The sequence below is a fragment of the Cyprinus carpio genome, chromosome A17, assembly GCF_018340385.1.
Source record: "Cyprinus carpio isolate SPL01 chromosome A17, ASM1834038v1, whole genome shotgun sequence".
NCBI lineage: Eukaryota > Metazoa > Chordata > Actinopteri > Cypriniformes > Cyprinidae > Cyprinus > Cyprinus carpio.
In genome coordinates this window covers 19,512,594-19,534,923 of record NC_056588.1, presented here as the reverse complement: position 1 = coordinate 19,534,923, position 22,330 = coordinate 19,512,594, and the positions used below count along the sequence as shown (strand labels likewise).

General features: G+C 38.0%; 1 protein-coding gene across 2 annotated transcripts in view; it reads right to left on the bottom strand.

Moving 5' to 3' along the window:
- The window catches only part of LOC109048706 (neural cell adhesion molecule L1.1-like), a 36,246-nt gene extending 27,772 nt beyond the window's left edge, over positions 1 to 8,474 (bottom strand). For both annotated transcript variants that reach the window (XM_042774341.1, XM_042774340.1), the window contains exon 1: positions 8,320 to 8,474. The gene's annotated coding sequence lies outside the window, so the exon portion shown is untranslated. The remainder of the gene's footprint in view (positions 1 to 8,319) is intronic.
- Positions 8,475 to 22,330: the final 13,856 nt, after the last annotated feature.

Genomic DNA, 22,330 nt, shown 5'->3' with positions numbered 1-22,330 from the left:
CTAAAATATTATTTCAACCATATAGCCTGTGAATAAATAAAATCCATAGCCTACTTTTCAATGAAAGAAGTATAGGTTGCTTCTGGTGTTTGCATTGGATTTGTACTCGCCCGTAGAATCCTGAAGAGCGTTTTTGAAGCTCAAAGTGTGCAGAGCGGCCCGTCGCCATCTTGGCAGCGCGTGACTCTCCCGGATAATCGAAAATGGGCAAAAAGGCGGGAGCTGGTTGCTGAAGCCACGCCCACCTAGCGGCAGCAGACGGCAAGGTGTCAGCAGCGGCAATCCACCTGTCACTCAAGTGGCCATGCCATCTAATTTTGCAGAACTTTAAGGCTTAATATAATTTAAAACGGATGAGTTATAAAAAAAATTCACCTCCCCCCACAGTTGTCATGAAGGGCAAAATTAGCTATATAGACCAAAATCATTTTTTGAACCAGGCTATAATACATTTTTTTTTTTTTTCTGCTGTTAATTTGGGCATTTTAACATGGGGAGTCTATGGGACTGACTCCCTTTTGCAGCCATCATCAAGCGGCCAGTCGATGAATTACAGTTTCAGTCACTTCCTTGTTGACTCCACGAGAGAGCGGAAGGTTGCCGCTCGGTTTCAACCCAGTAACATGACAACACAACCGTTCCTTGCAGTCAAAAAACAGACCGAATTCAGTTCAGCTGGAGGGGATTGGGGCATAGTTCTGTATAGTTTGTGGGGGTTGAGATAAATGTGTGAATCTCTTGGTCTTTCATATGCACAGTGTCTTATGAGGGTTTCAAACTTGCAGAACAGGTTTACATAGGACTCTACATTTTGGTTTTAGGACAACTTTGAAGAAAGGTTTTGATCCACTTCAAATGTTGACTACTGTATAGCGCAATATAGTTTATTAGTTATTATAACTTAATTTCAGAGGAAGTTGCCTTAACTCCAAAAAAATAAGATGCAAACTGTTGCGTTAATTTTATTTTGTTTCGTCTAAACAATATTTTTTTTAGACTATGAAATATAAATTCTCACAGAAAATGTAGCCTATTCATAACCAATACATTGAACCATCTCTTTATGTTTTTCTAAATCCCAAACAGAGTCCAGACATCAGTAAAGTATCCGTCTATGAACATGTTTTATAGGCTGTTTTAGATTTGGGAAATACACATGTGTTACAGACGTGAGAAAAAAGAGGCAACAGTTTTTGGAGACTTTTTTTTTTTGTAGCCTATTTACAATGCACAAACCAGAAGCGACAATATCTGCAGAGAAGGGTTGGCCATTCACAAAACATAAAATATCAATTTTATTTCAATTTTTGTTTTTGTGTTTCAGAGGAAAAATCAGTGTTAAGGTATCTCTCCATTACAGACCGTTCTGAAAGCAGAATTTATACAAACGCGTATAAAATGCTTTAAAAACCTTTAACAGAGATGTCTAGAGGGTATTTAATAGGTCTGCCCCCCCCCACGTAAGATTTTTTCTAGTTACTAGTCGCTCATTTGTCATTATTCAGCTAATCGCAGGTTTATATTAAATTTACACCTATAATCCATAATGAGCCTTAATATATTCCGCGCTCAAGAACATGCATTAAGTTTGCCACAAAGCACAGGCAGAAGTAGCCTAATAATTGTGAAAAAGGAGACATTTTAATTATTTATTAATAAAAAATGTTTTCTTGTCGGCTGCAAGATGAAATTCACAGTGCTGACTCTCTCCACATGGACGCACCTTTAAAGAGAAATGAAACCTTCACAGATTACATAATGCTTTTGTTTGAATTGATAAAGTAGAGACATTTCAAGCTTTCTGTAGATATATTTCTCATGTATGTGAGACACCCCAATTTTAAGTTAATTCAGGAAAAAATTCAAGTGATCGAGAAGGCGCCTCCCTGTCATGAATGCGCATTAATAATTTTCACACAAACACTTGAATATGAATATTAATTCACATTTTGCATATGCATTACAACGTAAATTACTTTTTACATGCAATTACCCAAAATAAAACCAAACAAGATTTGTAATGAAGATAAAACAAATAAGAATAAATGTTGCACGTTGCACTCAGCATCACTCGGCGCCGTGCAGATCTTGCAATCTGACATTTTACACACCTGCATTTAAATGCGGCTGCAATTTTTTTTTTTTTTTACTTAAATTATATGAAAGCAAGTAAAGAAGGCTCCCTTTAAAATCACTGAAGTTGTCAATTAATGAAGCTCTTTTTTACATTGTGTGCATTTTTTGATTATAATGAGAGAACTTGAGTCTTATTAAAAGTTTTATTAATCCATCCATTCTTTAGAGTTTCAATAATTTAGCTAAATCATGCAGGTTTAATACATTTTTTTCTAGTTTTAATTAGGCCTAAATAATGGGAGTGAAAAATTATAGTGCCTCACGTTTAATAAAATAAAGGAAATAATTCATAAAAAATGCAAAAATTTCTTAATCAGTGTACAGACAAATATATTTTTTTCCCCAAGAAGTTATCTGTCAAAATAAATGACAGGTAAGGAATAAAAAAAACCTGCATGTTGTTTTATTAAAGGAATTTTAAAATATAAATTAAAATATAGGTCTAATATATGAGAATATTGACATTTTGCATATAAATACATGTAGCCTAGTTCACTAAAATAGGCTACCACTTTTAATGCTCCGATGCAAAGTAAACCACAATTTCTTCTGAATAATATAACACATAATTCATATAATATAAATAATACTGCACACCTATTAAATTTGTCAAATGTAAAATATGGTTTAATACCATGTAGTTTAGAGAAAATATAAGCACAGGCTCATAGGCTTGACGTTTATCCTGCCTGAATTCGTTCTAAGAAACGCACATAACTTCATAAGTACTAAACATTCATCTGTGAATATTAAATATTTTAACTACAGTGTTTTTCTTTCATTTTCCCTGACTGCAGCCGTCAAATGTAACACATCAGTGAGGCAAAATTGACGTCTATTTGTGAAAATGTGCTTTGATGCGCTTGTTTGATAACTTGTGGTTAAAGCGGCACTCAGTGGTCAAAAGCTGCAAATGCATTTAGCAGACACGGCGGCGGTACACGCGGCAGTAGAACCACGTTTTGGTTAGCCACACTGAAAAAAATTATTCATTGAATTTACTACATTTTTTTATGGTAAGTGGTTGCAATCAATTTATTTTAGCTACATTCAAATAAACTAATTTTGCTGAAACTTAATCAACTAAATTAGTTTAGTTTAATATAGATAAAATAAATTGATTGCAACCACTTACCATAAAAAAAATTTTGTAAATTCAATTAATCATTTTTTTCAGTGCACCTACTGTACATTCATTTAGTTGACTAGTGCTATACGCTTTATTAACAAAAACATAAATGGCATTAATAAAAACACTGACAAGCTGCGTAATATCTTATTTGAATGCGATTCATCTAATAAACGCGATAGAGCCGTTAGATCACCAACAAACTATGCAATGTGTATTAAATGCTGCTCCATCTGAAAGCACGAGATGTACAATTTACCGTTACTATTAATCACTGAATCGGCTTTAACTGATGAGATGGGCATGACAATCACATGCGATTTATCATGCAGCCCTTGTTTGTTGATCAAAGTAGATGAAGTAGATAAGGAAAACTAGGATGCCGGGTGTATTCAGAGCACCGCCATTACTGTCTAGAGTGCATGGAATGGCACGCTGTGATTTGTTGAGCGGAGATATCACATACTGCAAAAAAGGGAGACTGGTGTTTGTCGTGGTTCGGAAAAAAAGGGAGAAAACATGACCTATTAACTCTGCGAATATCGCATTTTGCATAAAATTAAAAATGGACTTTTCAATACCGACCAGATACAATACTGATTTTGGCGGAAACTCAACTTGGAACATATATATATATATACATCTCTCTCTCTCTCTCTATATATATATATATACATATATATGTGGGTGTGGGTGTATATGTATTAGGGCTGTGAATCTTTGAGTAGACAGCGAATCAATTCGATTCAAGAATGATTTTTGCAAATTTAAATTGATTCGATTCTATTCACAATTAAATTCGATTCGATTTGATTATCGATTCAGTTCTGCATTCGTTAAGTGCATTCACATAATTATTTAAATGCTTCCTCTAAATTCTTTAAATGTGTAGTCAGGAGGCAAATTACACAGCAGCCTTCATGGTTACGGAACCATAGGTTAGAGAAAAAAACAAAAAAACAAAAAAAAACAAACACTTTTGTCCTTTGTTACTGTAGATGCTAATTTAATGATGCTATGGCATGACATGGAATATGTAGAAATTTAAATTTAAAAAAGAGCTTTAAAAGTATTATGTATAGGCTAACATTTTGTCACACCAGGGGTGTAGCCATCATTTCAGAAGTGATAGAAATGTCAAATACAATAATTTTATGTATGTAGCCTAAGTATTATTATTATTATTATTATTTATAAGCTATAAGAAATCAGATACACTGCTGGACAATAATCAGTCATTTGTAATCTATATTTTTTCCTAATGGCAATTTTATGATTGTTTTATATACTACAAACAATTATTTAAATTTTCTGCACAGAACAAAGGTAGAAAATATACTTTATAGTTTCTGTACTGTAATAAATGATATGTCAATAATCACATAAACATTCAAAAAATTTATTTATCTAATTATCTTACCTATTCACCAATCCATTCATCATTCTATTCATCCATTTAATCCACATAAACAGCATATAAAGCCTGACAAGTCCTACGTTTTATGAGTGCCAGATCACTTCTCTTTCAGTGCGAAAACTTCTTTATCTCATTTTCATAAAATAAAATGCTATAGTATTTAACTTTTCCTCTCCATCAGCGTGTAACAGACAAGCCTGTTACTAAGTATTTTGTCTGCAGTTTTCCTCCTTACTGCTAGGGGTGCTATGGCACCTAAATTAGCTCATTAAGTAAAGGTGCTGCAGTAGAGGAAGTTAGCAGATTAGCGGTAGCAGAAAGCATGGCTTGACTGCATTTGTGCTATGTCCTAGTTGGGAAATGTTCCATTTCAAGCTCAACTTAAAGTAAGGATGTGTTTTCTTTCCTGTTATCTAAAAACTTGTCTGTTAATGATGTTTGTTGCCAAGACATTATTGATCATGTGAGTTTGATATATGCTGAGCAATTAAAGTTGTTTTGGGTTTGATGCTAAAACGTTGATACAGTTTATTTTTATGTATTTTAGAAGGACCCTTTATCAGTGACTTTAACACTGAATGTTGAGAGCCAAATATGGATTTAAAGCCCAGATGGATGTAGGCTTGTGACTTTTTGGCTTACTTATGGATATACCTGATGGGGAGGTGTCTGGAGCTTGTGAACTTTTTTTGTTTGGAGTGAATTCATCGCCATAGTTGGATTATTCATTCGTCTAAGGGACAACTTCAACATTGGACATTGTTTGATGAACTTTACACCCTCGAATAAGACTCTCGCACACACCCACTTTTTCACATTACTGAACTGTGCAACCTAATGGCCATTTTCTGCAATGCACCTATCCATTACATTGTTTTGGAGAATGTGATTGACTGATCTTTTTTTTTTGTATTTTCTTTTTGTGTGGTGGTATTTATTTTTTGGTTTTCATGGGTGTATAAAAGAATAATTGACACATTTTATAAGCATATTTTCCCTATTAAGCTGTTGTTAGGCAAACTGACTCCCCCTTAATTAAGTTATATAACTAGTTGTGTTAGAAAAACATGAGACGGTTATAAGCGAATGATGATTCTGAACGAAAATGAGCCCGATGTCTGTTTGCTATAGCAACGAACACAACTTTAATGCATCTGATTATCTGATAAACCTCGCGCTCTTATTTCAAGGTTGTTACTAATGTTGTGGTTATTTTAACAGTTTCCTTCGTACATTCGCTTCAGCGACATTGTTAAAACACATTATCATTCAATTAAACTGTGCGTATGCTTTAGACACTTACATTTTTGCTCCCTCCATGCAATAAAAGCGGAGCTTTCGACTGCTCAGGTAATGTCATCGCTATGACCGAGAGCCATTGAAAAAACTACAGAAATGCAAAACTACCTCACCTTAGCATTACTGGCCACGAGTCCTAAGGAGAGAACACACATCAGCTGCATCAGTGAGACGAACGGAGCGCGAGCGCAAGCCTGTGACAGTCACAGGCGGTAAAGAGTGGAGCGCGTGAAGGAGAGATGCGAGGCACGAACACTGTTCCCAGGTCTCCATTAATTTGTGCTTGTAGTAATTTAATTTGTATATATTTTAATATAGTGTCATTAATGTAAAATACTAAATCAGCTGTCAAAAATGTGTTTTGACAGTTTGGTCGAATAATTGAATAACCAATGACAGACAAAGCAGAATCTCAGTAAAAGAAATTCATCTGAAAGGCAATATTATTCTATGACTCATAAACAGGCATATCAATATTTACATATTTAACATCAAAATATGTTGTAACAGCAACAATATGAATGCTAATTTAATGATTTCTCTTAATTAGGTTCCAGTGAACGAAGATGCAAACATGTCAGAAATGTACATCTAATTCATGGAGATATTGAATAAAAACCCCATCAATCACAATAAGTATTAAAAAATAGTAACAACACACCACTAGGGTCCTTCTGTGCCAGTTTTCCTTTCTCTTTGGAGAGTTACAAGCTGTTCGTGAATGGATAAGATCCCTAAAGTTGCAAAGACTAAAGTCTCAAACCCAAAGAGATATTCTTTATAAAAGTTAAGACTTGCCTACGCCCTCCTAAAACGACTCGTTCTAACACGCCTCCACATGTCGACGTCACAATGTGGGAAGATTTGAATAATGCCGCCCAAATGTTCACGCAAAGAAAGAAGGCGTAAACTTTGATTGTCGCTGTTGGTGCCGGCGCTATGTCATGGAGACCCTGTGTGTTTCGTTACAAAAGCGAAAATACTTTGTTTGGGCTTTCAAAAGAGGACACCACTAGAAATCAGTGGTTAAGTTCCAGAACAGTCCAACCCAAATATTCAGATGTGTGCAGCACATTTTATGGAGGACCGTTTCCTGATACTGGGAGAGAAGACTACAATGCCAGCTGTTCAAGTATGTTTACACACATAAAGGATTTGCCACTGATGAGTCAAACATGAGTTTAGGTCAGTGTAGGGCAGCAGTTCTCAATTCCAGTCCTCACGCCCCCTGCTATACACGGATATTACTTATTTCTTGTCGCTTCAGAGGTTTGTTCTGTTCGAATGTAAGTGCCCTGCGAAGTGGACATCCCAGGATATTTTGCCCATGATTCCAGTTTGAAACGAACGTATATGTTCCATTCAAACTGCATTGAAGTAAGCGAGACATGAATCTAAATTGGACTATTTATAGAAGAATATGATGTCACACTTGTCCGTGTGTAAAGACGTTGTGCAGCGCAAGTCTGTGAATGAAGCCGAAAAAACTGCTCAGGGAACACTGTGTAGGGAGCATGTCAATGGGAGCACAGTTCATGCTGAGCTCACTTCTAATGAGCTAATTATCTGAATCATGTTTGTTAACAGAGAGACATGCAAAATATGCAGAGCTGGGGGCGCGAGGACTGGAATTGAGAACCGCTAAAAAAAATGCACATGTCTTTATTCTTATCCCGCCCAATGCAACAAAAAAACAGACATGATTTTATGTTTATGTGGCGCGCTGGAACGCAATGCTTAAAAACACAGTATAAGTCATTATAATCCATAATTATGTCCCCACTGGATGCAAAAAATTTCGTTTGTAATGGGTTTTATTGTTTTTGTCTCGTCTCGCCGGTGTTCTGACCAGGACACACATCACAGCATATCTCTCACTCACAGTTAATTGATTGATTGCTATTTTAGTTCATGTTCTTCAAGAGGGCCGTGCTGCAGCAGTAGGAGGTGAGTCAGACTAAAACCAGATTACATTACACATTAAACAAATAAGCTTTTCAACAAATATGTCCCAAGAATTTAATGGTATAGAAATTGTCCTGCTTTTACATTAATACTTATGCAACAATGTTTGAAATGATTAAATATTCTAAAAGATTCTATGAAAATGATTTCAAACAATTAAAACACTGTAATAAAGAAAATACCCTTTTATTTCTGATAACAGTTCCATCTGTCTCCAAGAGTGCAAGTCTTTAACTGAGCTCCTTCACACACACACACACACACACACACACAAGGCCAAGGTGTGTTCAAGCTGTGTTCAGCACCTTATCACTGAGGTATTGCCACACACACACAAAAGACACACCTGTGAAATTATAAAAACGAGTCTTACCTTTACAGATAGAGTGAAGGTTTCGGACAGAACACACTCCTATCTATTGCTACAGTGACACGCCTTGTTCTCCGTCTCTTCTGTGTCTTTCTCTCACTTCATCCCATCCAATGGATGCTGCAGTGAGGGAAGAACACACCCTTCTGCCTCTCTCCCCAGCAGCCTGAGCCTCCTCCCCTCCTCACCATGTGTTCCTCCCACACGCCTCTGATTGATGGAGGAGCAGTGGTGACATCATCTCTTTCTCTGTTCTTTCTGTCCCACCCATCCCCTCCCTTTCTCTCTTCCTCTTTCTGCTTCTGTTTGAGTCACAATGGAGAGGTTTAGGCTTTTCCTTTCCTTACCCCTCCATACCCCTCTGAGCACTCCAGCAGAAACAGAGTCAACTCTCCAAGGCCTTTTCAAGAAAAGATCTGGTCAACAACAATTAATTACCATTTTCGTGACAACTGGCAGTCCAGCCTCACTCCGCCCCTTTCCTGTTCCTGTAACACGTAATAACCTCAGTCTTATTGCTGTAATATCAAAATAATATTTTATATATCATATATATATATATATATATATGTGTGTGTGTATAATATCTTTATACACAATGGTGGTTGTAGTGTCTTTATTTCTAGAATATTAAGGGAAAAAAATAATTCAAGTGTTCTTGTAATATTAGTACAAAAAATGTATCAGTAATGATACTCGGATGGGAATCATCATCATGGAAATAATTTAATAATAAAAGAATCTTAACAAACAGGTCAATTTTGAAACCAAATGTATTTTTCTTTCCATTTGAGTGAGAGCTGTAACCTAGTTATGTGAGATTCAGTCTTATGCTCTACAATGGAGGTTTGAGTTAAAATGATGACTATTGTCTTTAGGCTGAAATTTCATCCATCTGTATTTAGACATCTACGAGTTTTCTAAAAAAGCCAGTAGTGATATTCACTAGAACATGAATATGTTTGTAAAAGCGCAATATGAGCAAATATGAGCAAAGCTGCCAGCCGGCCTCCATCCCAACCCCCTGCCCGGTCACTGAGAGCAGCGCTGGCCGCAACGAGCAGATGGAGGGGCTGCGGGTGTGGGGTGACACTTTCAGCCTTTGTCTCACACAAACACACCTTTAACACTAGAGTGGGCACTGGATTTAAAGACGTCTGTCTGTCTGTGTGTATGTGGATGCACATGAGGATCAAATTATTGCGCACACTCACATTTGTTTCTATGAGGTTGGGAATGATTCAGAGTATTATTTTGGTATCTGATAATCTGATAAGGAATACATGTCTTTCAGTGGTCCTTCCTGCTCCCTCTGCATCAATAACTCTCTGTATATCACTGAACTTTAGCATCTCTCTGGCTCTGTTCCTCCAGTCCTATATATATATATATATATATATATATATATATATATATATATATATATATATATATATATCTGATCAGTATTTTTTGTCTTGGTTTCCGCTAAAACATATCTAAACAACCATGAAACAAGATGAATTTACTTGAGTTTTTTTTTTTGTTGTTGGTGCAGTGTTGCCATTCTTGTCTTCTTTATATTCTTGTTTATTGACACATGTTCTTTCCCCTCACATAATTTTGTCATATACACATCTCCTTGTGTGAATCCTTTAAATATGATTCTTGCCTGTGCACACATTCTCCTCCATCTCCGGCTCTGCTCTTGGTCCATCCCCTTCCTGTCATCCATCTCTTTACAGTAAAAATGACTCAGCATATACACACAAGAATAATCTATGAGCAATAATATCACTGCCATTCATGGGTTTTCTCCACCGTATGCTTAAAGGATTAGACAAGATTATAGAAACCCTGTAAAATCTCAAATGCATTGTCAAATTTGATTGTGGCATCTAAAAGGACAATCTGTGACACCATGCATTGTTTCTTATTGACTAACTTCAAAGGAGATTGTTCTGTTGTGTTTTGGTAATTAACTCTTCTTATTACATGTCATGTGATGAAAGGATGCAGGAAGGTCCAGATGCTAATAAATCATTATTATTATTATTATTTTGTGTGTGTGTGTGTGTGTGTGTGTGTAATCTGTTTAACAATGTAATATTATTGTTAAACTGCATTTTCCCCCTTACAGTTTAAAAGGATGCATGTAGTTGAAATGATCACATATTACTGATTTAAAAGTTACATTTCAAAAGCAAATGAGTCATTTCTCCATTTGTGGTGGCTAATTCTCATATTAGTGTTCATTGACTTTAATAATGCAATTAAATCTCATGTGTGATATACAGGATAATAATTATAAACCAATATATGCATGTATATTGATTAAAAATACATGCATGCATAGCATATTTTCACAATTTGTTCACTGATCTTAGCAATTATCTGATACACTAATCAATACTACCATTTTTTGCCCTTCAACATATATGCCTTAATCATATAGATTTACATTTGTCGGCAGACATATATATAAAACATTATATGAATAGATACATATGGTTTGATATTAAGATTATGTGATTTAGGCTTGGTTGGGCATCCAGTAAATGGCTCCATCTGCTGGCTGATCTTGTTAAACAGGGCGTTTAGTCTGTCATCAGATCCAAGGAACAGTTGAGCACGATTATGATGCATATAATATAATATTATGAGCATTCATTTAGTTTGCAAAATATACACATCTGAATTCCACTATATGAACAAAGCTTTTATTTAGTGCTTTATTGTGTACTACTGTATGCCCAAAGCACTTTACAAACATTGCAGGGTCTCTCCTTTAGGAAGGGGCTGGCAGGTGCTTCAGCACCCCCAGAAAAGACCCCCACACATTTTTTTCCTGAAAGCAAAAACAGGCTGTAAACTGTTATATTTAATAAAGTTTAAAATAAAAACAAAAAATGAAATAAAAATATTTTTCTCATTATGCATACATGTCAAGTCAAGTCATCTTTATTTATATAGCGCTTTAAACAAAAAAGATTGCGTCAAAGCAACTGAACAACATTAATTAGGAAAACAGTGTCAATAATGCAAAATGACAGTTAAAGGCAGTTCATCATTGAATTCAGTGATGTCATCATGCAGCTCAGTTCAGTTTAAATAGTATCTGTACAATAATTTGCAATCAAGTCAACGATATCGCTGTAAATGAAGTGTCCCCAACTAAGCAAGCCAGAGGCGACAGCGGCAAGGAACCAAAACTCCATCGGTGACAGAATGGTGAAAAAACCTTGAGAGAAAACAGGCTCAGTTGGGGGGCCAGTTCTCCTCTGACCAGACGAAACCAGCAGTTCAATTCCAGGCTGCAGCAAAGTCAGATTGTGCAGAAGAATCATCTGTTTCCTGTGGTACATAACTAATGCAATGCATAACGTGATGTGTTTTGTAGATTGTCGCAATATTCCCCATGTCATAGAATCTTAAAAATGGGGCGGTTCCTTGTGCCAAGTAATTAGGTGCGGAGGTGTAAGGTCCAAGGGTCAGAAAGTAAAAGTCCTGCCATATGTTTATTCCACCCATGAACTCAGCAGCTGATTTCACCAGAGGAGGAACCAAGTCATTCCTTTCAAGTCTCAAGTCATGTCCAAATCCACAAAGAGTTAAAGTTAATGAGATAATTAAATGACTAATTAAATGATGATTGTAGGGATGGGGTCAGGGTATATTCTGGCAAACTGTTTGCCAATCAACTTTCGCAATCGGCAAAGCAACTACCAGCACTCAATAGGTAACTCGCAAAGCACAATGTTCCTCCGTGTTTTGTCAGCACGATACCATAGAAAGTACGAGGTTTGAAAAGTAGAAGGCGGGGCAACAGTTAAAACATTTCAAAGTTAAAGTTCATGCAAACAGATATTAATAGACAAGTTTCAGTCAAATATTTATGGTTTAGGCCTATAACAAAACCCAGTGTTAAAGCAGAGCAGAAACAAGTATATTTGGAACATTAGAATACTGTAGGATATCCAATATGCGGTCACTTTCGCGTATTCATCACGGGGCTAAAGAACACCATTTTTTAAGGGATCACATGCATAGTTATGTCCATTAACAATATAACACGATATAAGAAAAATCTGAGATGGTTTTAATGTCCTTTGAAATAATGCTAACCACTTGTTTTGGTATGGTGGAAATTTTAAGTAGATCATTAAAGTGAAAGTCACGTGACATACAGCCAAGTATGGTGACCCATACTCTGAATTCATGCTCTGCTTTTAACCCATCCAAAGTGCACACACACAGCAGTGAACACACACACCATGACCACTCACCTGGAGCAGTGGGCAGCCATTTATGCTGCGGCGCCCGGAGAGCAGTTGGGGCTTCAGTGCCTTGCTCAAGGGCACCTCAGTCGTGGTATTGAAGGTATTTAATTAATTATTAAATACATTTACATTAGGTAATTTATATATATATATATAATATATATATATATATACAATTTTAGAAAAACAAGCAGTTAGAAAATGAATGAAGAGTGCAAGTGACAGAGGGTCGTGTTTTATTTATTTTTTAAATAAATAAAAATAGATCAAATATAATTAGAATAGAGAGTGCTAGAGCTCGAGGGTCAAATAAAGATGGAAGAGATGTGTTTTAGATGTTTCTTGAAGATGCATGTGCATTACTGCATGTAAAATATATTTTGCTTTGCAATATAAAAATTTTAAAGTTAACAATGTAATTTAAAAGGCAATGGTTACCATACTGTAATAATGTTTGTAATTGTATTTTACCTGACAATTACTGTATCAGTTAAATATATTACACACTTTCATTATACTGAATTTATAGAATAGAACACCTTTATTGCACAGCTGTACTGTGAAATTTAAGATCTAGTAGCAATACACACTTACTAACAGTTCTAGTGCACATGTAAACAAATATGCACAGAACTACGAAGTTACATATTTACAAACCAGATTCCAAAAAAGTTGGGACACTGTACAAATTGTGAGTAAAAAAGGAATAATTTACAAATCTCATAAACTTATATTTTATTCACAATAGAATATAGATAATATATCTGTAAGGAGGGTTTAGGCTGAGTGGATTCCATAAGCGGGTCTTTATTATAGGATCTGAGCATAAAATCCAAACAATAGGCACTACTCGTGGTCAGGTCACAGGCTTGGGTCAAAACACAGGCAAAACAGTCCACAGGCAGACAAATCCAAAACAGTAATCCAAAAACGTGAGTCAAAAGAGCAAAAGCAAAGGTCATAACAAATAGCAACAATGGAACAATGAAAGAACGCTTAGTAAGGCAGTGAACTGGAAATACTTCGCAAAGTGGCAGTACAAACAAATGCCTTAAATACAGGGTGACAGGACATGACAAGACAGGAACTGATGTGGCAGGAACAGGAAGTGGCAGAGTTCAATATTCAGGTGAAGGCTCCCTCTGGTGGACTGGAGCCTGATCAAACGTTACAGATTCCCTCCCCCTAGGAACACCTCTAGGTGTTCTTCTAGGACGACCCCCTTGGTCTGGGTGCCGGAAGATCTGGGTAAGTTTGGTGAAAGTCTCTGATAAGTGATGAATCCAAGATGTCCTTAGTTGTTACCCACGATCTCTCCTCCAGGCCGTATCCCTCCCAGTCAATGAGATATTGCATCTGACCCCTCCTCCTGCGAGAATCTAGGATCGCCTTGACTAGGTAGGCAGGAGCTCCCTCGATCTCAAGCGGTGGAGGCTGTTCTTCGTCAGTGGCTTCGGGGCTCAATGGGCCGTGGGCCGGTTTCAGGAGGGACACATGAAAGGAAGGAGAGATGCGGTAATTAGCAGGCAACTCTAAACGGTACGTAACAGGATTAACTTGACGTATAATCTTAAAAGGACCAACGTACCTTGGACTTAATTTCTTGCACGGAGTTTCAGGCGTAGGTCACGAGTGGAAAGCCACACCATTTGACCTGGCTGATACTCAGGATGTGGACGTCTGGGTCGATCAGCTTGGATCTTTTGAGATCGTATAGCCCGCTGGAGACGGACATGAGCATTGTCCCAGACCTGTTCACTTCTTCTAATCCAATCATCCACAGCAGGCACTTCAGATGGCTCCCCAGACCAGGGAAACAGAGGAGGCTGATATCCAAGGACACATTGGAAGGGAGTAAGCCCAGTTGAAGAGTGATTGAGGGAATTTTGGGCATACTCTGCCCATGGGAGGAATATGCTCCATTTCTCCTGTTCCTGGCTACAGTATGATCTCAAGTATCTACCAATCTCCTGATTAAGACGCTCTACTTGACCATTAGCTTGAGGATGATAGCCAGATTTGAGACTGACATTGATGTTTAAATGTTTGCAAAAAGCTCTCCAAACACGGGATGTGAACTGTGGCCCTCGATCAGTCACAATATCATCTGGTAGTCCGTAAATCCTAAATACTTGATTAAACAAAACTTGGGCAGTTTCCATGGCAGTGGGTATTCCTTTCAATGGAATGAGACGACAAGACTCAGAGAAGTGGTCAATGGAGACCATAATGGTGGTGAATCCTTGAGAGTTAGGCAGATCAGTGACAAAGTCAATAGACAGGTGTGACCAGGGCCGTTGGGGAATTGGTAGCGGTTCTAGAAGTCCTGCAGGCAATTGTCGAGGTGTTCGTGACTGAGCACAGATCTGACAAACACTTACATAATTACTGACATCTGCAGATAATGTGTGCCACCAAAAAGAATTTCTGACCAAAGCCGTGGTGCGATTAATTCCAGGATGTCCAGAAGCAGGGGATGTGTGAACCCACTGAATGATTCTGTTACGAAGACTGGTTGGAACATAGATTTTCCCAGCTGGGCACTCTGGAGGGGATGGCTCTTCGTGTTGGGCATGTTGAATCTCTTCCATAATATCCAACTGGATGGGTGCGATGATGATGGAGGGTGGTAAGATGGTTTCTGGTCTCATCTGTGAATTAGCAGAGTCATGGATACGTGACAATGCATCTGCCTTACTATTTTTGCTCCCTGTATGGTATGTGACTGCGAAATTGAATCGAGTGAAAAAGAGTGCCCATCTTGCCTTACGAGGATTCAAACGCTTGGCATCCTTGATATACTCTAGGTTTTTGTGGTCTGTAATGACCTGAAAGGGATGAAGGGCGCCTTCTAGCCAGTGTCTCCACTTCTTCAAGAGCGGCCTTGATGGATAATAATTCCTTGTTACCAATATCGTAATTGTTTTCGGCTGGAGTTAACTTTCTTGAGAAGAATGCACAAGGGTGTAACTTGCGGGGTGTTCCATGACGCTGAGAGAGGACAGCACCGATTCCACAGTTGGAGGCATCAACCTCGACGATGAAGGGAAGTTTAGGATCTGGATGCTTAAGAATGGGAGCTGTGGTGAAACTGGACTTGAGCTTGTTGATTGCTGAAGTAGCTGCCTCCGTCCATACTAACTTCCTGGGTTTTCCTTTAAGTAGTGAGGTGATAGGTGCAGCTATGGTACTGAAATCACGGATGAATCTACGGTAGAAGTTTGCAAATCCTAGAAATCGTTGTAACTCCTTAACAGTGCTGGGTATGGGCCAGTCCGTGACAGCTTTTACTTTGTTGTCATCCATTTCAACCCCTGAATGGCTAATATTGTATCCCAGGAACTTAATTGATGTAACATGAAACACACTTTTCCGCCTTGACAAAAAGACCATTCTGGAGTAGGCGTGACAACACAGTTCTTACATGAGAGATATGATCCTCCATGGAGCAAGAGTAGATCAAGATATCGTCTATGTAGACAATCACATACTGATTCAAGAGATCCTTGAAAAATTCATTAACGAAGGACTGGAAAATTGAAGGTGCATTGGCCAACCCAAATGGCATAACCAAAATCTCGTAGTGCCCCCTGCTGGTGAGAAAAGCCGTCTTCCATTCATCACCCTCACGGATTCTGATGAGATTGTAGGCAGATCTGAGGTCCAATTTAGTGAAATTGCTGGGCTCACGTAATTGCTCCAGAGAAGAAGGGATAAGAGGCAAAGGATGGCGATTCTTAACAGTGATAGCGTTGAGTGCACGATAGTCAATACAAGGTCTTAAACCACCATCTTTCTTGTCAACAAAAAAGAACCCAGATGCTGCAGGAGAGGTGGATGGCCTAATAAACCCATAAGATAAGGCTTCTTCAATGTATTCTTTCATGGCCTTGGTTTCAGGAATAGACAGCGGGTAAACACGACTCTTAGGTGGAGAGGTGTTAGGAAGGAGGTCAATGGCACAGTCCCAGGGGCGATGAGGTGGCAACTTGGTGGCCTTGTCTTTGCTAAATACCTCGGCTAAGTCAGCATACTCAGTAGGGACATTAGTTGGTATTGAAATTGGATTCTTGGCTAGATGAGTCGTGCAGACTGGAAGCTTGGTGGGCAGCTCTAGACAGTGAGAGTGACAATGAGGTGACCAACTGACCAACTCCTTCTCCTTCCAGGAAAACTGTGGGTCGTGCGTAGACAACCAAGGATATCCTAGGATAACTTGGTTTCGTGGTGATGATATAACATAGAGAGTGATTTCTTCCATGTGAAACAGGCCAACTCTAAGTTTTATGGGAAGTGTTTGATGAGTGATATGACCTTTACCGACAGGACCATCATCAACGGCAGTAACAGCAATAGGTGGTTCACATTTGGTTGTAGGAATGTTCAACTGCTTAACTAAATCTTGATGAATCACATTTGCAGCAGCTCCAGAATCTATTAACGCTGAAAAATGATGGTCTTGATTAGCAACTGACAAAATGATGGGAAGTGACAAGCATAAACTGATTTGTAAAGTATTGAACATGTGACTCACTCGATAACTTGAAGAGGGGTTTGCAGCAGGTTTAACAGGACAGTTGGAACAGCGATGTCCTGATTCACCACAGTAGAAACAGAGTTGATTGAGTAATCTTCTTCTCCGTTCATCAGGTGGTAAGTGAGTTTGTCCAATTTGCATGGCTTCAGTAGGAACAGACTGACATGGTGTTTGCGCAGTAATAGTAGGCACATAAGCGAAGTTAGATTTGGGACTTGGTTGAGTTCGTAAAAGATTGTCAATCTTGATAGCAAGGGTAACAAAATGGGAGAAGTCGAGGGAGTCATCTTTACATAGTAATTCCGCTTGTAATTTAGCAGACAGACTTGAACGAAAAAATGTGCTTCAAAGCAACATCATTAAACCCACTTTGTGCTGCGAGAGTGCGAAACTGGATAGCATAGTCAGAAGCTGGTCTGTTGCCTTGACGTAACTGAGTTAGTTGAGTTGCTGCGTCCATGCCCCCAGCAGGATATTGGAAGACATCACAAATCAATTGAGTGAAATAACTATAAGACTGCTGGATATGTGTGTCATGATCCCAAACAGCTGTAGCCCACTCTAATGCTTTCCCGGTAAGCAAGGTCATGATAAACGAACACTTTGTATGGTCTTGGTGGTAAGTTTCAGGTTGGTTAGAGAAATAGATAGAACACTGTCGTAGGAAACCAATACAGTTGTCAGGAGAGCCATCAAACTTATCAGGTAAAGCAAATCTTACCGGGTCAGGTCGTGGGGCAGGGAGAGACCAAATGTACTGTGTCAGATGCTCATTGGTGGCTTGTAGCGTCAACAACTGGTGTTGAAAACCATTCAGCAGATCCTTTTGATACTCGATGGTAGAAAGGAGTTGAGAGACTTCCGCTGGATCCGCACCAGGCGAAGTATTCTGTAAGGAGGGGTTTAGGCTGAGTGGATTCCATAAGCGGGTCTTTATTATAGGATCTGAGCATAAAATCCAAACAATAGGCACTACTCGTGGTCAGGTCACAGGCTTGGGTCAAAACACAGGCAAAACAATCCACAGGCAGACAAATCCAAAACAGTAATCCAAAAACGTGAGTCAAAAGAGCAAAAGCAAAGGTCATAACAAATAGCAACAATGGAACAATGAAAGAACGCTTAGTAAGGCAGTGAACTGGCAATACTTCGCAAAGTGGCAGTACAAACAAATGCCTTAAATACAGGGTGACAGGAAATGACAAGACAGGAACTGATGTGGCAGGAACAGGAAGTGGCAGAGTTCAATATTCAGGTGAAGGCTCCCTCTGGTGGACTGGAGCCTGATCAAATGTTACAATATCAAATGTTGAAAGTGAGACATTTTGAATGTCATGCCAAATATTGGCTCATTTTGGATTTCATGAGAGCTACACATTCCAAAAAAGTTAGGTGAGGCTGGAAAAGTTAAATGTACATACGTATAAGGAACAGCTGGAGGACCAATTTGCAACTTATTAGGTCAATTGGCAACATGATTGGGTAAAAAAAGAGCCTCTCAGAGTGGCAGTGTCTCTCAGAAGTCAAGATGGGCAGAGGATCACCAATTCCCCCAATGCTGTGGCGAAAAATAGTGGAGCAATATCAGAAAGGAGTTTCTCAGAGAAAAATTGTTTATAATAAGTTTGAAGTTATCATCATCTACAGTGCATAATATCATCCAAAGATTCAGAGAATCTGGAACAATCTCTGTGCGTAAGGGTCAAGGCCTGAAAACCATACTGGATGCCCGTGATCTTCGGGCCCTTAGACGGCACTGCATCACATACAGGAATGCTACTGTAATGAAAATTACAACTCTATTGGTCAAAAGAGAAGCCATATCTAAACATGATCCAGAAGCGCAGGCGTTTTCTCTGGGCCAAGGCTCATTTAATATGGACTGTGGCAAAGTGGAAAACTGTTCTGTGGTCAGACGAATCAAAATTTGAAGTTCTTTTTGGAAAACTGGGACGCCATGTCTTCCGGACTAAAGAGGACAAGGACAACCCAAGTTGTTATCAGCGCTCAGTTCAGAAGCCTGCATCTCTGATGGTATGCGGTTGCATGAGTGCGTGTGGCATGGGCAGCTTACACATCTGGAAAGGCACCATCAATGCTGAAAGGTATATCCAAGTTCTAGAACAACATATGCTCCCATCCAGACGTCGTCTCTTTCAGGGAAGACCTTGCATTTTCCAACATGACAATGCCAGACCACATACTGCATCAATTACAACATCATGGCTGCGTAGAAGAAGGATCCGGGTACTGAAATGGCCAGCCTGCAGTCCAGATCTTTCACCCACAGAAAACATTTGCCGCATCATAAAGAGGAAGATGCGACAAAGAAGACCTAAGACAGTTGAGCAACTAGAAGCCTGTATTAGACAAGAATGGGACAACATTCCTATTCCTAAACTTGAGCAACTTGTCTCCTCAGTCCCCAGACGTTTGCAGACTGTTATAAAAAGAAGAGGGATGCCACACAGTGGTAAACGTGGCCTTGTCCCAACTTTTTTGAGATGTGTTGATGCCATGAAATTTAAAATCAACTTATTTTTCCCATAAAATGATACATTTTCTCAGTTTAAACATTTGATATGTCATCTATGTTGTATTCTGAATAAAATATTGACATTTGACACTTCCACATCATTGCATTCTGTTTTTATTCACAATTTGTACAGTGTCCCAACTTTTTTGGAATTGGGTTTGTAAATTATTTTTACAGTTACACTGCAATCTGTACAAATAAAACAAATTAATTTATTCCTTGTGTTATGTCTAATCCTTAGCATCAGCTAATCTACTGCTTTGTGCCGTTCTTCAGCTATCAATTACTGATGTACTGTAGCATCAGGGTTAAAGTTAAAATACACTTAATAGGCCTACTGTAAATCCATGGCTTTATCAGATCTTGTCTGAATTGGCTGGAGGAGGGTGAGCAGAATTCGGCTGCTTACTTCTTTAGGTTGGAAAGGCAACAAGTTAAAAATTCTATTCAGCAACTATGCATTGATCGGAAAATAACTAATGACTTTTAGATAATTGCAGATTTTTGTTCTAAGTTCTTTAATGATTTATATTCTTCCAAATTCTGCCAGCAGAATTTTTAGATTTTTAATTCTCACATAAAATAAATTAATAGCCTAAAGAAGAATGTCGTCTTTGTAATAAATCAGGATATAATCAGGGTATCATCCCAATCGTTTTTTAATTTAACATTGAAATCTTAAAAATGAAATATCCATTTATCTCATGAATTTACTTCATACCTGCAGTCACTAACTAGAAATAAACCAGAGATGATTCTATCAGTGTCAGAAATTTACTTTCCCATTAGGGGCAACAGATTTTGGTAACACTTTATTTTACGGTGTTCATAATACAGAGTAATTACCTCATTAAGTACTTAGTACTACACAATGTAACAACAAGTACCTACATATGTTACTAAGGTGTGGAAAAGCCTGTGGTTACATAGAGTAATTTTGTATGTTCTGTAGGCTGCTACACGTATGAAAGGGCAAAGTTGATTACACAGCTGTTGGTGTAACAGGGTGATCCAGATCTTTTTAATTATTTATTCTCACAAAACACTGCTACATCAGAAGAGCATAATTCTTGCCACAAATCATTGCTGCTCACATAGGATCTGCATGAGCACAGACCATCCCAACAGAAGGTAAAATGGTAAAACAATAGCTTCTCTTCCTCTTCTTTCCATATGAATTTCTATGAGCTGCATAGATGGGCGTAAGTCAGATGTGATGAATCAATGGCTTACAACCCCTCAAGTTCTGTAGTAGGCCTATGTGTTGTACTTTAGTTTGTACCTTGCCATCTTAGTTTGAATTAACTCACTAGTTCACAGCTTAAATACATGCGCTAGCTTCCTAATAGGGCTGCACGATTAATCGCATGCATTTGTCATGCGTGTCTCATCAGTAAAGCCGGTTCCGTGATTAGCGGTAAATGTCTGTCACCTGTTTTCAAACGGGAGTGGCAGTTAAGACACAGAGCCGTAGTTCACTGACTAGCTACGCAATATTCTGTTCATAATTGAGATTAATCGCATTCGATTATGAACACGATATTGCGTAGCTTGTCAGTGAACTACGGCTCTGTGTATGAACTCCCGGTGCATTTGAAAACAGGTGACGGATATTTACCGCTAATCACGGAACCAGCTTTAATGATGAGACACGCATGACAAATGCATGCGATTAATTGTGCAGCCCTACTTCCTAATAACACTTAAATTACAGAATATTACATGGGATAAGCATAAAATAAAGTGTATCAAGAGTGTACTTAAGTGTACTTCATGTATATCTATATACCTTATCCATCTGTAACGTAATTTGAATCGACTCACTAGTTCACAGTTTAAATACATGAATTAGCTTCCTATCTACATTTACATTACAGAATATTACACAGGGATAAGCTACATAAAATAAAGTGTATCAAGAGTGTACTTAAGTGTACTTCATGTGTATATATACCTTATCCATCTGTAACGTAGTTTGAATCGACTCACTAGTTCACAGTTTAAATACATGCACTAGCTTCCTAATTACATTTAAATTACAGAATATTACACTGGGATAAGCTACGTAAAATAAAGTGTATCAAAATTGTACTTAAGTGAACTTCATTTGTATATCTTATCCACCTGTAACGTAGTTTGAATTGACTCACTAGTTCACAGCTTAAATACGTGCACTAGCTTCCTAATTACATTTAAATTACAGAATATTACACAGGGATAAGCTACGTAAAATAAAGTGTATCAAAATTGTACTTAAGTGTACTTCAAGTGTATCTATACCTTATACATCTGTAACCTAGTTTGAATTGACTCACTAGTTCAGTTTAAATACAGGCATTAGCTTCCTAATTACATTTAAATTACAGAATATTACACTGGGATAAGCTACGTAAAATAAAGTGTATCAAAATTGTACTTAAGTGTACTTCAAGTGTATCTATACCTTATACATCTGTAACCTAGTTTGAATTGACTCACTAGTTCAGTTTAAATACAGGCATTAGCTTCCTAATTACATTTAAAATTACAGAATATTACACTGGGATAAGCTACGTAAAATAAAGTGTATCAAAATTTGTACTTAAGTGTACTTCAAGTGTATCTATACCTTATACATCTGTAACCTAGTTTGAATTGACTCACTAGTTCAGTTTAAATACAGGCATTAGCTTCCTAATTACA